This window comes from Schistocerca gregaria, chromosome 4 (assembly GCF_023897955.1).
Source record: "Schistocerca gregaria isolate iqSchGreg1 chromosome 4, iqSchGreg1.2, whole genome shotgun sequence".
In the NCBI taxonomy this organism is placed as follows: Eukaryota; Metazoa; Arthropoda; class Insecta; order Orthoptera; family Acrididae; genus Schistocerca; species Schistocerca gregaria.
In genome coordinates this window covers 226538707-226555723 of record NC_064923.1, presented here as the reverse complement: position 1 = coordinate 226555723, position 17017 = coordinate 226538707, and the positions used below count along the sequence as shown (strand labels likewise).

General features: G+C 41.7%; 1 protein-coding gene across 1 annotated transcript in view; it reads right to left on the bottom strand.

The window, feature by feature from the left end:
• Window positions 1-16637, bottom strand: part of LOC126365810 (alpha-tocopherol transfer protein-like) — a 126806-nt gene extending 110169 nt beyond the window's left edge. The window contains exon 1 of the mRNA XM_050008399.1: window positions 16497-16637. The gene's annotated coding sequence lies outside the window, so the exon portion shown is untranslated. The remainder of the gene's footprint in view (window positions 1-16496) is intronic.
• Between the last annotated feature and the right edge of the window lie 380 nt (window positions 16638-17017).

Genomic DNA, 17017 nt, shown 5'->3' with positions numbered 1-17017 from the left:
ATATACACTGTACTAGTGCCGACATTGTGCATGCTCTGTTGCCTGTGTCTATGTGCCTGTGGTTCTGTCAGTGTGATCATGTGATGTATCTGACCCCAGGAATGTGTCAATAAAGTTTCCCCTTCCTGGGACAATGAATTCACGGTGTTCTTATTTCAATTTCCAGGAATGTACATTGCATCACGACACACACACACACACACACACACACACACACACACACACACACACACACACAATTTGAATGCAGCGAACAGACACGTCAATGACCGGACGGACACTCCTTAATTTTATCAAAAATAAAAATATGGGTTATCAGGGCGACTAGAAAACCGGACAGCCCCCGGTTCTCGTTTTCATGCTTCATTGGTGTTCAGTTTCTTACGGGCTATCCATAGATCCATTTTGTGCGATGGGGAGTTTTCGTTGGGAGAGTGAACGCGCAGCAATGAGATTTGCAGAAAAAAGTGCCTAACAACTGACTCCCATCTCGTTTTTTATTTAAAAAACATTGGAAAAAGTTAAAATTGTGTTTAAAAGCGCCTAATATTTACTTTATAATGCTATGTAGCATTTACATTTTAGTTCTAGTAACTAAACGAAAAATAATTATGAAGAAATACTTTAAAAATGTTACACCTAGCGAGTTACAAAAATAGCTGCCAAAATCGGATGCCATGTACAAATATTCAAAATAACCCTAAACAAAATCAAAAGTAGTTATTAAATGGGAGCAAACAATCTAATTTCAACACCTTCCAGAAAGTTACGGAATTCCTGTGTGTATTCTTTGCCAAACCAAAGAGCCCTGTGAAATTTATTTCGGACTGTCTGGTTTTGTGTCGTTTAACCTCCCGCCCCCCATTGCAATTTCGTCTTTGAATGGACGTTCAATGTTACTTCTTTCTGCCAACTGTACAGTCAACAATAATCCTGCTCTTCCTCAAGATCTTTACCTAAAAGTGTAGCTCTGCCTCGTTTTGTTTTGGTTGTTTTCTCAGCTTGGGCAGTTTCATAAGAGTTAACTGGTTCGTCTTCCAACTCACCTGTTTTTTAACCACTTCAATAGCTTTAGTCATTTTAGACACATATCACTTTCTTTGATCAACCCTCCCTATTACTCTCAAGGAATCATCAAGAGGATTCCAAGGGAATAACTGTGTCCACTAACACGGGAAAAGTAAGGGGCTCAGTTGAAGGAGTTACAGGAGGTGCAGTTTACGTGACCAATGCCTGTATTTCATACATAATAATGTTTTAACCAAAAATGTCAATCAAAACATAAAAATGTGTGATACAACAATTACATCAAAGCACAATAGATATTCTCTGTGTATATTACGAAAAATACCAGTTTTCCCTATATGCGTTTACATTCCGCGTAAATAATCGCACTTCACATAATTTATTTGGCTGCCATTTCATAGCAGTCATGAAGTACGGCTTGTCTTTAAAACTGCGCTAACGTTCAACATCCGTGGCAGATACTAGTCTAGAAACATCACAGTGCCCTTCATACATGCACAGTTTTTCTGATTTCACTGTTTAAAACAGCAGTACGACAAAAAACATTAAACATAATTTTTACAAACAAGTACGATCATCCCAATAAATATAGTTTCGGGAGGATATATTTTTCACACGTTAAGTAGGTAAATTATCAAAGAAGCAATAGTGCTATAGACGGTAAACGAAAATCAGCTGTTTTTACTTGGAAGCGGGTGAAACACAGCGCTTTCCGATTGGCCTTCCAGTTCTGATTTTTCATTGGTGACTTGGTTAGAGGTGGGACGACATGGTGGGGAGTATATAAAAATCCTGTGTCGTTTCTGTTCTCTCCACTGCCCTACGCGGATGCGATCCCCTTTTTACTTCTCCTGGTCAGCGATGTTCCGCAGTGACATATCCATGGTTATTATTCTCTTCCACAGACCGAGCGAGGTGGCGCAGTGGTTAGACACTGGACTCGTATTCGGGAGGACGACGGTTCAATCCCGTGTCCGGCCACCCTGATTTAGGTTTTCCGTGATTTCCCGAAGTCACTCCAGGCAAATTCCGGGATGGTTCCTCTGAAAGGGCACGGCCGACTTCCTTCCCTCATCCGATGAGACCGATGACCTCGCTGTCTGGTCTCCTTCCCCAGACAACCCCAATCCCTCTTTCACAGACGACTCGTTCGTTTCTGTCTGTCAAGTGACTGTCGAATACATAAGTTCACTAATTGAGATAAGTGTTTCATTTTACTTCTCAACGGGACAAACACCTTTCGGAAATCAATTCGTCTTGAAATAGTGACTTTTCATCCATTAATACAGCTCAGGGGCGCGAGGTTAAACGACACAAAACCAAACAGTCCGAAATAAATTCCACAGGGCTCTCTGGTTTGGCAAAGAATTCACACAGGAATTCTGTAACTTTCTGGAAGGTGTTATATTATACCTACTTTGAAATTAGATTATGTTTGCTCCCATTTAATAACTTCTTTTGATTTTGTTTGGGGTTATTTTGAATATTTGTACATGGGATCCGATTTTTGCAGCTATTTTTGGAACTCGCTAGGTGTAACATTTTATGAAGAAGAAACAGAAGAATGGGATCTGAAGCAAACTGGGCAAGAGTAGTTTCAAAATGTCACTGGAATGTGTCAGCACGTCGTTTCACACTCGTGTCTCCAAAAGAGTGTATACAACATAAGTAATATGTCGTTTATTGTGAGAAACGAAGTAAAGAAGTTAGACTTAACAAGTTACGAATGGCAAGAGGTGATTATTATAGCAGGGAAACAGGCACAATTTCGTTTTTGGTACAGACTTCTGTTATGTATTCACCCAAATGAACTTAAAATGCTATATGACAAAAGAAACCAATAGAAAACTATATAACAAAATGAAAGTATTGTATCAACTACTTTTGCTTGTTTATCGAGGAAATCAAGAAGTGTTCAGTATATAGCAGAGCTTACGTAAGCTGTTAATCATGTAAAAGCTTACGTGCATCAGTAACGCATTTTGATTGACACACTTGAAAATATCGATCTCCTACATGAATTTGCTTTGACGGCCAAAACGTAGGAAGAAACAAATAGCGTTTGAAAGCCTAAACGACCTCAAAAGCCCATCATTTTGTTAGTATAACAGGGTGATGGAACTAGAGAGTTTTGTTTAAGTCTGTTCAAACAAGGGCAACGGCATTTTGGTACATTCTGCAAAGCCACTTACACTGACGTCTGTATTCGTAATTTAATTAACTGGAGGTTTTTTTGTGTATAGCCCATAGGAGAGATATAGTATACATGGTTCCCTTAACACTTAGATTCATAGACGCCTTAATAATCGCCAAGAATAAGAGAATTTACATTTATGGTTGCTGATTAAGTTTCCTGCTTTCTTTAGGAATTCTTGCAATAGACTTTCAGTAACCAAGGCTCTTTTGCTTTTGTGCCCAACGAGGATCAAGGATTTGCCCATGTGTATTTATAAAATATAAAAATGGTAACTGTATGAAAGAAAATAAGTGGAATTAAGTAAAATAAGGAGAGGGAAGGTGAATAGTAGACCTCGTTTTGTTGGAAAATTTTTAGGAAAGAGTGGTTCACCTGTAAAGGACATATTTAGGACGCTGGTGCGACCTGTTCTTGAGTAATGGTCAGGTGTTTGGGATCCGTACCAGGTCGAAGAAGACATTGAATCAATGCATAGACGAGCTGGTAGATTTGTTACCCGTAGATTCGAGCAAGACGTATGTGTTACGGGGGCGCTTCGTTGCCTTAAACGGGAACCCCGGGAAGGGATGCGACGTTCTTTTCGAGAAAGACTATTGAGAAAATTTAGGGAGCGGCATTTGAAGGTGACTGCCAAACGATTCCACTGCCGCCAAAATATATTGCGGATAGGGACCACGAAGGTAAGATAGAAGAAATTTGAATCGTACAGAGGCATTTAGAATGTCGTTTTCCCATGCTCTATTTGCGAATGTAACAGGACGGGAAATTGTACGTACAGTGGCTTGTGGAGTATCTGTGTAAATGTTGATGGGACAGCGTAACTCATTTGAATAGCGCTAACTTTGCTGTCAAAAATATATGATTAAACTTTTTGTAGATAACATGCAATAATAAAAATGTTTTTGAAAACGGCAGCCGTATAGAGAATAAAACATCAGTAAGTAAACAACACAGTAAATCACTGTTTTAAAAATGCTGACCACAACTAAGATACTTTTTTGACAGTGTTTTATTATAAAAGGGGCGTTCAAAAAGAAACTGGTCGGAGGCATAATTACAGAAACCAGTACCTGTATGTTAGAAGTATCACTGATTAGCCTGAGTGAGTTTTTGGCATTTTTTCACGGAACAACAATGCGGGTTGTGTTTACTGCGTAGTCGAGTTTAGAGAGAGAGTGGTGTGTATTCGTATTGCGTGGTCGGCATATGATATGCACACGATACTGAGTAAAGACTTGTGTTTTTATGAAGATTTAGTTTCCTTAAGAGGCGTTCAAAAAGAAACGAAACCAGTACCTGTATGTTAGAAGAACTGCCCCGGCCTATTGACACTTGTCCCAATGTGACACAAGGTGGTGAATGGCTGTTTCACAAAATTCACGGGGCTGCGATGTTAAGAAGTTCCGCACGTACAGCTGGACATCGTCGTCAGAGGTGAATCGTTTGCTCCTCAGAGCCTTTTCAAGAGGACCAAAATTGGCGTAATCACAGGGAGAGAGATCCGGACTGTATGGAGGGTGGCCGAGAACCTCCATTTTCAATTTCTGCAGGAGGGTCCCGACTGTGTTGGCCGTATGGCGCATTGCGTTGTCGTGGAGCAGATTGAGCCCACTAATGAGATTGCCTGGTCGTTTTGATTTGATCGCTTGGCGTAGGGTGGTCAAGGTTTGCGAGTAACGTTAGGCGTTCACTGTTGTCCCGTGCTCCAGGAAGTGAATAAGGAGGAGGACATTTTTGGCCCCCTTAAAAAGGCTCTGAGGGGCAAGTAATTCACCTCGGACGACGACGTCTAGTTGTATGTGCGGAATTTTTTAACATCGTAGCCCCGGGAAATTTATGAGACAACCATTCACCGCCTTGTATCAGAGTGGGACAAGTGTCTCAACAGCCAGGGTCAATTCTTCTAACATACGGGTACTGGTTTAGTTTCTTTTTGAACGCCCCTTAAGGAAACTAAATCTTCATAAAAAGGCAAATCTTTACTCAGTATGGTATGCATATCGTATTTACCGACCACTCAATATGAGCACATAACACTAATTTCTCTCTCTAAACGCGCCTACACAGGTACCACAAACCGCATTGTTCTTCCGTGAAAAGATGCCAAAAACTCGCCCAGGTCAATCGGTGAACCAGAGAACACTACCGGTGGGTAAAGAAGACGTACACTGCTTGCGTAAATGCGGTACGGTTACAACAGACACTGTAAGAACGCAAGTCGTTCGCTGAGACATGGCATTGAAATCTCAGCCACTTGGCCTTGCCGGACGCCAGCAGATCGCTTCCGCGTCTTTAGAGCACACTTCCAGAACTCGTCATTACGAAGGTCGCACACTGACAGTTTGTACATTTGTTGGTATGAAGTGCTTTTAATATTTTGAAAGAGGAATGTCGACTTGTAAGTATCCATAAAAAAGTTCAAGTTGAAATGCTGCGCAGAAGCGACTTTTAAAATCACGTTTTTGGGGAACTGTGGGGGAGGGTGGCTCCCCCTCTCCCCCGGTTATGGGCGCTCTTGTTTGATGCGTCCCCGTCCGGGACACATGTAACACTCGACTACTAAATTAACCTTGCGGTAGCGGCATTGCCCCACTAGCAGTTCAGGGTCGTATTGTTGTAATGGTTTGTCATCGAGTGGTGGTGGGGAAAACGGACGAGTGGGAAGGTGCTCCTGCAGTTTAAGTTTACGATTATCCCTTGAATGGCGAGGCTTCTGCATCCGTCGATGTGTCTAGTTGTGACCAATATGGTGTACAATGGGACGTCCGAGTCACGTGCTGCATTGGAAGCGCCGCTGAGAGCTGAAGGATTCCGCGGCGTAGAACGGTCGACACTGAAGTACCGCGACATCCTTGTGATACGTTGGCCAGCTGTAAACCTCTCTGCCCGATGACCACAAAGACTCGAGGACTTCTTACGCTGAGGATTTCATGGCATACAGAGCTGAAAACGTAGTCATTAAAGTGTTACCAGGAAAGAATCTATTACAAAAGGAACAAAATCGCGTTTGGTGAAATCCCTAGTAATCACCATATGTTTAAACGGCATGTTAAAAAAAAGTCGATAACTGTTTATGAATAATTCTGTGTCGCAGGCAGAAAATCGTCCAGAAATTTAAAAAAGAAAACCATTGGATCTAAACGGTGACAACTGATTTTGAACATATTCACAGTTAGTAGCTGAAACTATTTAAATTAATTAACTTTTATGTTATGTTACCCATTAGATTTGTATCATTTCTTTTATTGTAGGTTCGCGTTCTTTGAGTATTTTTGTATGCAAAACAATTGTTGCAATTCGAATTTATTGTTAACATAATTTGCAGCGAGCTCCTTTTTTAATAGTTATTAATGCCACTCCAGCCAATTTCAAGAGCTGTAAAGAAGACGAAATAATTCTCGAATTTGTCTACGCAAATTTCTGTGTGGGACTACGTTACATTCACCAAGCAACAGCACGGTATGTGAAGCAGAATACTTCTTGAACTAGTAATACATCCGTCATTCCCTGCTCCATTTGTGAATGGTGTGAATGAAGAACGACCGTCGTCTGTAAACCACATTATGCAGTTGAATTTCTCAGATTTTGCCATCACGGTCGTTTTGCTAGATATATGTCGTACGAAATGTTAAAAGGACCGCAATGTAATGTTTTTTGTATTTAATTCTAACAGAAAAATTGTTGACAAGTTTTTATTTTTAATCAATGATCTAATCACCTTCGTTATCTACAACACTTTGTTATATAGTGCGCACATTTCCAATTTGGATCGATAAAAAAATATACTGGTTTTTGAGAAAAATATATGGGGATGGCGTTTTGGACAGCTCTTTTTTTTCTCAGTTTTATGCCTCTTATAAAACGTTGTAGCGATCGGAATAAGTCGAAATCCGATGGCGCAGTATCGGGCGTGAATGGCGTTTGACGCAATACCTCCTACCCATTCTCCAGGATTCATCTGGCCCAGTGCCGTCTTGTGTTTTCTGTTTACAATCGCTGGGCGCTTTTCAATTACAAATCGCTTTACACAATCCAGTTATTCACAGTAAAGGCCTGCATTCACAAACTGGCCAAATTTCAGCACTGAAAAGTGAACGAACCCGCGAATACTCCACCTACCACAGAACAAGGTCTTTCCTGAGGTGTGAACCTGCCTGTACTTCGTGGCGACTCATCAGGAGACAGCCACTACCTTTTTCGTTTTGGATTACCATAGAAGACCCATTTTTCATCTCCGATGATGACGCGATCAAAACAGGTTCTGTATATGCCGTAGAAGCATTCAGTTGCATGTAGTGGATCAGTTAGCTTTGTCTTCATCAGTCTGGTAAAAATGTTCCTGGATGGTCGACTAAGGTTGGTTACGAGTGCTTGACAGTTCCTGGACTGTATGACATTGATTTGCTTCCAGTTCCGCTCTCAACGTATCATTGTCCAAAGTTGTTGTTCTTCCTGGCACACCCAAGTCACAAAGATATAATTTACTGGATCCGAACTCAGGAAACCACCTTTGGCCCTTACGAATGTCTAACGCATTTCGATAAATATCGCAAATGTTTGTGATAGCGACTGTTGCGTTACTACCCTTGAGAAACTCAAAAATCAGTGTAACGTAGAGGACGTACGACTGTAGTGTATCAAGGTTGTGTCAAAAGTCGCATATTCTGGCCATTTCACCAACAACTAGAGAAAGTTAAGATTTAATTACTTGCGAGTAAATAATCATTAACTTTAAAATGTTTTTTGCAGGACTCTGAGGCACACAATGAACTTTTAAATCATAAATGAGTATCGACATGCGCAGGAACGACATTTCTTAAGCTCCTCCTCTTGAAATGTGCGTTCTCAGAATTTTAAATGTAAATCTTCTCGTGATACAGAAAATTTTTCTATTAATCCTCGGCCACTAAAGTTGTATGAACATCTCCATCATACTCCCGTATATATTGAACGAATCTGTGACGAAACGCTTTGTTCTTCTTTGGTTTAACGTAAGGGTACTGTAATCCACGAACTGGTCTTTATAATCTAAGAATACACCTTTAAAAAAGTCGAAAAATATGTCACACCTACTATATCCCATGAATATACGGGGTAATGACCAAACCAGGAAAAACGATAGCATTTGGCGTCGTATAGATGAGTACAATTGGCCACGAAAACGATAGTAATTACGTACATCGTCTGTCCAAAATGTTCACAGACTGGTTTTATTCCTGGCGCATAAGCGATGTCACCGCTTTAACTATGGTGACCACTTGAACTGACAAAAATAAACAACAGGTTTGCACTGGCTAGCCAATTGTCAGCAGAAAGTGTTAAGTTGTGGACATATGACCGTAGTGCGTCAATAGTGTTGTGTTACAAGTCGGAACGTAGCAGCATTTCAAGTGTTCAAAACATTCTCTAGAAAGTTTTGAAAAAGAGAAAAGTGTGTGCGAAGTTTGTCTCCCAACGAAAACAACCAGCTACCACTTGATTTGCCGCGCGGAGTGCCCGTGCGGTTTAAGGCGCCATGTTACGGTCTTCGCGGCTCGTCCTGCCGGAGGTTCAAGTTCTCCTTCGTGCACGGGTATGTGTGTTGTTCTCAGCATAAGTTAGTTTAAGCAGTGTGTAAGTCTAGGAACCAATGAACGCAGCAGCATGGTCCCTTAACACACATTTTAACATTTTGCTGCTTGATTCAAAGACGAAAAATATTCTTTTCTGGAAAATAAATCGTCACGGGCTACGACACTTGGTCTTATCAATTAAAGTACAGAAACTCACGTGAAGGGTCAACGTGTTGACGACTAACCGACTTTCAGGTCAATGTAACGAACGATTTAAAAAGCATCCCAAACAACGAGTTTTCTGACAGTATCACATGGTTGTCTAAATGTTCCGTGTGTTGCGCATAAATGTGAGTGAGGGATGGGGGAGGGAGAGTGGACGACCATGTAGAACACCAGAAGCGTTAAAATGTCTTAATGTTTCTCTAGTGTTTATTTATCCAGTCTCAAAATTTTTTCGACTTACGGAATACTGGGTGTGTTGTTTACCACACAAGATATACTACATATATTCCGACAGGCAGATGTATCCTAACAGGACCTCCTCAATTTGATTAAGCATGGGTATTCCTTACAGTGTACTATAAAATGAATTTTCTAATGCTGAGAAATTAGAGGGGGCGATCTGTTTCATTCATTAAAAACGTTCTAAACCCAAGATCTCAAACGTGTTTCTGTATTTACAAACAACCAATTTCAACATACTCTGGTGTCATATTTCGGTCTTCGAACATTTATGTGATAACATGGGTTCATTTTGATCTGGACCTCCCGCCAAGTTGTCTTGCAGATAAAATGTAGCACATAATATAAAGGCTTGTGATAAATATAACATTTAAAATCAAGAAGCACCTTGTGCACATAGCCATGCACGTATGATAAATAAGCATAGTGCATACCACGAGGAAGGAATATCCTTCTTTTCAAAGATAGTTGGTTTAAAGCCTACTATTATATTTTAAACTAAAAAAATTACAGGTTAATAACTTCATTAATGAAAACAGTCGTACTTGGGGACAAGAAGATCCTGTAAATCTGACGAAACACCTGCTATAACACACGTGCCGCTTAGTTATCACAAGGAAAAAATTTGAAGAATTAGGGCTCACATAGTGAAGTAACGAGAACCCATATAGCTTACCAATCGCGGATGCAGCAGGAAAAAACGTGTGTGTGTGTGTGTGTGTGTGTGTGTGTGTGTGTGTGAGTGTGTGTGTGTGTGTGTGTGTGTGTGTGTGTCAGGGATGGTGGGGAGGATGAGATCTGGCACAGTATGTAACCTCCAGCACAAGCGGGGCTGTGGTTTCAGCAGATAATATACAGATATAGGCACCTCTCTTCTTCTTAGCCGGCCGGGGTGACCTAGCGGTTCTAAGCGCTTCAGTCTGGAACCGCGCGGCCGCTGCAGTCGCAGGTTCGAATCCTGCCTCTGGCATGGATGTGCGTGATGTTCTTAGGTAAGTTAGGTTTAAGTAGTTTTAAGTTCTAGGGGACTGATGACCTCAGAAGTTAAGTCCCATAGTGCTCGGAGCCATCTGAATTTTCTTCTTCTTGCAAGTTACATCGTATTCCTCTTCGTGTTCTTCATAACGCCTTCGTGGAGCTGGTTTAACTGGCTTATTCCAATCTATTAGTGCAGAGTGATACAACTACGTCGTGTGGCGGATGTAAGAAGACAATTCGTTGATAGATAATTCAGTCTATGTCAATGTCTTAAGATAAAGTCGCAAAGCAGTTGTGGAAAGTGATGCTCGACCCTGAGACAGTTGGCTAGAGCCCATGTGACGGCTGGAACACCATCGTCAGTTTATGATCACCTAAGCGAAGAAAGATGGTAACGTACACATTCTGTTTACGAGCGAGTGCACAACTGCTAAGTGTTCAGTCTCAGATTTCTCCACAGTGTGTCATGCAGTGGGCCTCTGTGGAGTCCCACGAAGATCCATCCTTCGGTTGAGGATTCCAAACTCACGAGACAGATTTATGCCTCCCTTACAGTTCTCTATGTTGTAGCCATCAGAAATATAAATGCTAACGCACATCGCAATGAACAACACACAAAATGGAGGACAAATAATTCGTCACTGGGAACTGTTTTATCCAAAACGAGGCTTGTGTAGCTGTATGAAATGCCCCTCATTGATTGCAAGCGTAGTAATCAAAAAATCAAATCAAATCCTATGTGGTGATTCCATAACTTTGCCCGGTACTGCCAATAGCTTTAGTGATTAGTGGGAACAGCGAGTGGCAGCGGCAGCAAGTAACAAGAAGAATAAATTTGAACTCTGCAACGGAGTGTGTGCTGGTGTGAAGCCTTCTGGCAGATTAAAACTGTGTGCCAGACCGACGAATGAATTCGAGACTTCTGCCTTGCTGCTGTGAAGCCTTCTGGCAGATTAAAACTGTGTGCCAGACCGACGAATGAATTCGAGACCTCAGCCTTGCTCGGGCAAGTGCTCCACCAACTTTTTTAGTCGGGAAATGGGAGAGGAATGTTAGGCTTTCCTTTTCTTTGTTTTTGGCAACTTGATTGAAACGACTAAGGAGGAAAGGAAATGCGAGCTAAGTCTGACAGCTTAATCACTTGGCTGCGTATAGCCACATATTTTGTAACATACACTAAAGAGAAAATAATTTTCATAGTATCAACATAAATGTAACCCCAAAATCGAAGGCTACGCACGTTCCAGCAAATTGCTGGTAGGAAAGAAAAATGTAAAAATAAAAAACCCATGGATGTAGTTAAAAACAAGAAACAAGTACTCCCAGCAAGCAAAATTGATAGCGCGAGTGACACCCAGGCCTCTTACCCCACCAGCCCTCCCCCCGCATGCTGATATACCGAAGAACTCTGTACCGATTCCTTTGGCTAGAACGGGCGCGGGACAGTGTTATCTTCACGTTATAAAAAAGAAAAAACTCCCGTTCCGTGTGTATGATCGAAAATGGGATGTCGTTCGTTCTTACTCATTAATAATTTCACACCCGGACACTCAATATGTCCGTGGGTCTTAAACCGTCAATCACAGGTAATTACCAAACATTTACCCGTATCGTCGACGCTTTTCTTCCACCAGTACATAGTCTCCTGCCATCCAGATTTCAGACAAGTTCACACTCTGCTGCAAAGTGAAAAATTAATTCTGGAAACACCCCCCAGGCTGTGGTTAAACGAGGGGACTCGGCAGAGAAGATGAGCTGCACAGAGATGAGTCAGTGGTGATCAGGTGATCTTTGCGAAGATGCGAGCCAGATTTCTCTCTCGATCGCGAGGAGAGGAAAGGAAACAAACAGTCGAAATTTGGTTTAGTAACACTAAGAAGTAACAATGTGGATTGTTGTGAATTATGTTGTGATTTAATGAAAGATTTACTGTGGAGAAAAAAGGAAACTGAGTTTTACATTGGTACGATTGTACTCTTTGTGAAGAATGGATTACAGGTGATGATTAAGTTTGTTTGATTTGCGACAGTGGTTTGATAATGCAGTACCTTTAGATCGCCAGACATTTCGATCTGGATTCTTTTTGCTTTTTTTTTATAGTGATTGTCACTTTTTCTAACAGAAAACGGTTTAAGAACAATATTTTGGAATTTTTTTAAAGTAAAGATTATACATGTTTAGCTTAGTTTTTGCAATTCTTGCATTATAGTTAAGCGATTTCTGAGAAAGCTTAACTACTACTCAAGTTTCATTAAGCGTTATTAAGTCAAATGATATGAGACGGCTACTCAGTTTCTTTAACCCAAAGTGACTGTCCACATCCAGTTAACTAACTTTCAATTTATTTACAACTATTATGTAAAATTACGAACCAATAACGAAAGCAATTTTCTTAGACAACGCCTTGCACATTTGCATATCTAAGTACTTAGGTGTAGTACCTCTGTTATCGATTCGCGCTGTAGCTATGAGAACAGTTTGTACAGCGTTATCCAGTACTACTCAGGTGAGCCAAATAGTGTAGAACACATATTCTTTATTTAATTAAACAAAGTTAGAACAGGTGGAGAGTTTCAAGTACTTAGGATGAATATTCTCACAGGATGGCAACATAGTGAACGAACTGGAAGCGAGGTGTAGCAAAGCTAATGCAGTGACTGCTCAGCTACGATCTACTCTCTTCTGCAAGAAGGAAGCCAGTACCAAGACTAAGTTATCTGTGCACCGTTCAATCTTTCGACCAACTTTGTTGTATGGGAGCGAAAGCTGGGTGGATTCAGGGTACCTTATCAATAAGGTTGAGGTTACGGATATGAAAGTAGCTAGGATGATTTCAGGTACTAGTAGATGGGAAAAATGGCAGGAGGGGGTCCACAATGAGGAAATCAAAGAAAAACTGGGATTGAACTCTATAGATGTAGCAATAAGGGCGAACAGGCTTAGATGGTGGGGTCATGTTACACGCATGGGAGAAACAAGGTTACCCAAGAGACTCGTGGGCTCAGCAGTATAGGGTAGGAGGAGTCGGGGCAGACCAAGGAGAAGGTACCTGGATTCGGTCAAGAATGATTTTGAAGTAATAGGTTTAACATCAGAAGAGGCACCAATGTTAGGAATTTTATAAGGGGGGCTATGCTCCAGACTGAACGCTGAAATGATGATGATGAATTAAACTTCACAGAGAGCAGCTTTAGTTTCAAAGCAATCAGTTTTTCATGAAAGTTTATTAATTTTCTGATAACAATAAGCTTGAGGCAGTGCATGATTTTCTTAGAATTGTAGCAGCTAGATTTCTCTACGCGTTCTAGGAGTCCAATTTTGTCACCAACATTTAGCATTATGTAAGCTATCAGATGGGAGACGTGGTATGCGCACCATTCAAAACAGGAAACGCAAAGTTTAGCATCTAAAGACAATTTAACATTAGGAACACTGTCAAGTAGGTTTCACCTTTCTTCGAGGACTGCTTGTCCCACAAGTTTCACAGGAGAACTATGAAATTGGTAACATTCCATCCTGGGCTCGTAGTACACCAACAGTTACGAATGTCTTGAAATCAGACAATTTCGCTTGCAAAATCTTTTTTGTTTACTAGGAACGACTCGGTCGCCCTCTTGGGTCACCGTCACATTACCGTAAAATTTAATTTGGAGAACAAATATTCGTCCATTAATGCCCACATACGGCATATGTTTATAAATAACTATCGTCCTATTGTCATGGGATGAATAAAAGCATTACGGAACGCAGCACGGAGCCAATAGCACTCCGCCATAACAGCATGGAGCGTTGCGTACAGCTGACAAACAGTAGATGATGTGCTCAAGATCAGGATACGTCAGTCCTTCAAACGGCCTCACCAACATCCCATGAAGATTGGACGATGGTTCCTCGTGGAATTTTACCTTAAGGAGGGTAGGACGGGAAACGGGCCGTCTTGGAGCAAGATAGGCACCACAGGACATTTTTATTTACACTGTCTATACATTTACAAATAAATTCATTAAACTTTATTAGCATTACCAGGAAGGATTCGGGATTCACACTCATAGCAGAGGAAGTTCAAAAACAATACAAAACAATTTTTTTTACATGTGAAACTTCATCATTTTTTCACTTGGTACTGCATTTGTTGCTGTAGGTACACTTTTCTTCATGAGTAAGAGAGATTCTTCGCTGAATTTTACACAGCATACAAACTATACGTACAAGTGTATGAAACTCTAGAATTCCCCAAATCTGTTAAAAACTGTGGTAAAAATTGAGATAATTAACTATAAAATTCAAGTTTTCTCTAAACACAAAGTCTGAAACGTAACAGCCCATTCACTTTTCCATCGATTAAATTAATCCTAGAGTTTCATACAACTGTAGGTATGGTTTGTAAGCTGTGCAAAGTTCATGGAAGAATCTCTCTTACTTATGAAGAAAAGTGTACATATAGCAACAAATGCAGCCAATAGTAAGTGAAAAATCATGAAATTTCACATTTAAAAAACATTATTTTATCGTGTTTTTGAACTTCCATTGCTATGAGTGTGAATCCTGAATACTTACTGGTCATGCTGACTAAGTTTTATGAATTAATTTGCAAAAGTATACAGAGTGCAAATTAAAATGTCCTGTGGTGCCTCTCCTTCTAGAAGTCGGCCCGTTTGACGTCCTACCCCCCTTAATGTCATACGTGGGCATTAATGGACGAAAGTTAGTATTCTACATTAATTTTTACGCTAAGCTTATGATGCACCAAAAGGGCGAAACGCGTCAATTCCTGGAAATAAAGATTTTTCAACCGAGACTGTCTTGTTTAAAGCAGGACTGTGAAGTTTGGAAGATAATACATGAGGAACTGGCGGAATTAAGGTTCTGAGGACGGGTCGTGAGTCGTGCTCGAGTAGCTTAGTCGGCTGAGCACTGGCCCACGAAAGGCAAATGTCTTGCGTCCCGGACAGGGGCACAGCTTTAATTTGTTCAAAATGTTCAAAAGTGTGTGAAACCTTATGGGACTTAATTGCTAAGGTCATCAGTCCCTAAGCTTACACACTACTTAACCTAAATTATCCTAAGGACAAACACACACAGGCATGCCCGAGGGAGGACTCGAACCTCCGCCGGGACCAGCCGCACCGACCATGACTGCAGCACGCTAGACCGCTCGGCTAATCCCGCGCGGCAGGTTTCAATTTTCCAGGCAGTTTCAAGCAACAAAAAATTTCTGCACTGACGGAATATATAATTATGTAGTGAAAGACCTTTTCTCGCAAAATGTAACACAAATGTCTCTACCGAAGCAAAAGCTTTCCGTGTACGAAGATAAGCGCAGGCTTAAGTTGACAAAGAAAAGAATATTTACCTGAGGACTGGTTCCATATTACTGGATTATATCTACATCTACATACATACACCGCAGTCCACCATACGGTGCGTGGTGGAGGGCACCTCCTAGCAGAACTAGCATCTTCTCTCCCTGTTCCACTCTCAAACAAAACGAAGGAAGAATGACTCCCTATATGCCTGTGAACGAGCCCTAATCTCTCTTATCTTATTTTCGTGGCCTTTCCGCGAAATATAAGTTGGCGGCAGTAAAATTGTACTGCAGTCAGCCTCAAATGCTGGTTCTCTAAATTTCCTCAGTAGTGATTCACGAAAAGAACGCCTCCTTTCCTCCAGAGACTCCCACCCAGGTTCCTGAAGCATTTCCGTAACACTCGCGTGATGATCAAATGTGCCAGTAACAAATCTAGTAGCCCGCCTCTGAATTGCTTCAATGTCCTCTCTCAGTCCGAACTGATATGGATCCCAAACGCTCGAGCAGTACTCGAGAATAGGTCGTATTAGTGTTTTATAAGCGGTCTCCTTTACAGATGAACCACATCCTCCCAAAATTGTACTAGTGAACCGAAGACGACTATCTGCCTTCCCCACAACTGCCATTACATGCTTGTCCCACTTCATATCGCTCTGCAATGTTACGCCCAAATATTTAATTGACGTGACTGTGTCAAGCGCTACACTACTAATGAAGTATTCAAACACTACGGGATTCTTTTTCCTATTCATCTGCATTAATTTACATTTATCTATATTTAGAGTTAGCTGGCATTCTTCACACCAATCACAAATCCTGTCCAAGTCATCTTGTATCCTCCTACAGTCACTCAACGACGACACCTTCCTGTACACCACAGCATCTCAGAGAACTGCACTGATGACAGTGAAATAAGCACTGTGTGTAAATGAAAAAGTGGTTACGGTAAAGCTGGGTAGAGAGCACTTACGTGTACAAAGCTTGCGTGCGGCTGGCTGTCCCCGCGGCCGGTGTTGTACTAGCAGCTGTGCGGCAGGACGCGGATACGGCACGCTGGGTTGTGTGCGGCGCGAGTGAAAGCGTCCCTCCAGACACTGTGGCTGCCGCCGCGAGAGCGCCAAACCGGTTGGCGGTGGCGGCTCTGGGCGTGGGCGGCTGTTGTGTCCTCGGCGTTGCGTTGCGTTGCGTTGCGTTGCGTTGCGCTGCCCTGGCAGACCCACACGCCGCGCTGGGTGTCAAGGCTACTGCGGCAGTAGCAACCGTCGCGGGACGCCCGAATTTTCTCAGCACAAAGCAAAACCAGCGCGACCACCTTCCTGAAGTTCCTCATAACGTGTCACGTAAATTGGAGGTGAGCATTTCGAAGACTGTCATGTGTTCAGGAACGATGAAAGGTAAACATAGCTCTGTTTACAGACGAAACAGGCTCCGCTGAAGGTCACGTCTGGCCGTTGTTTTCATTGCTTAAGGGCCATATTTCAGCTCTTTTTT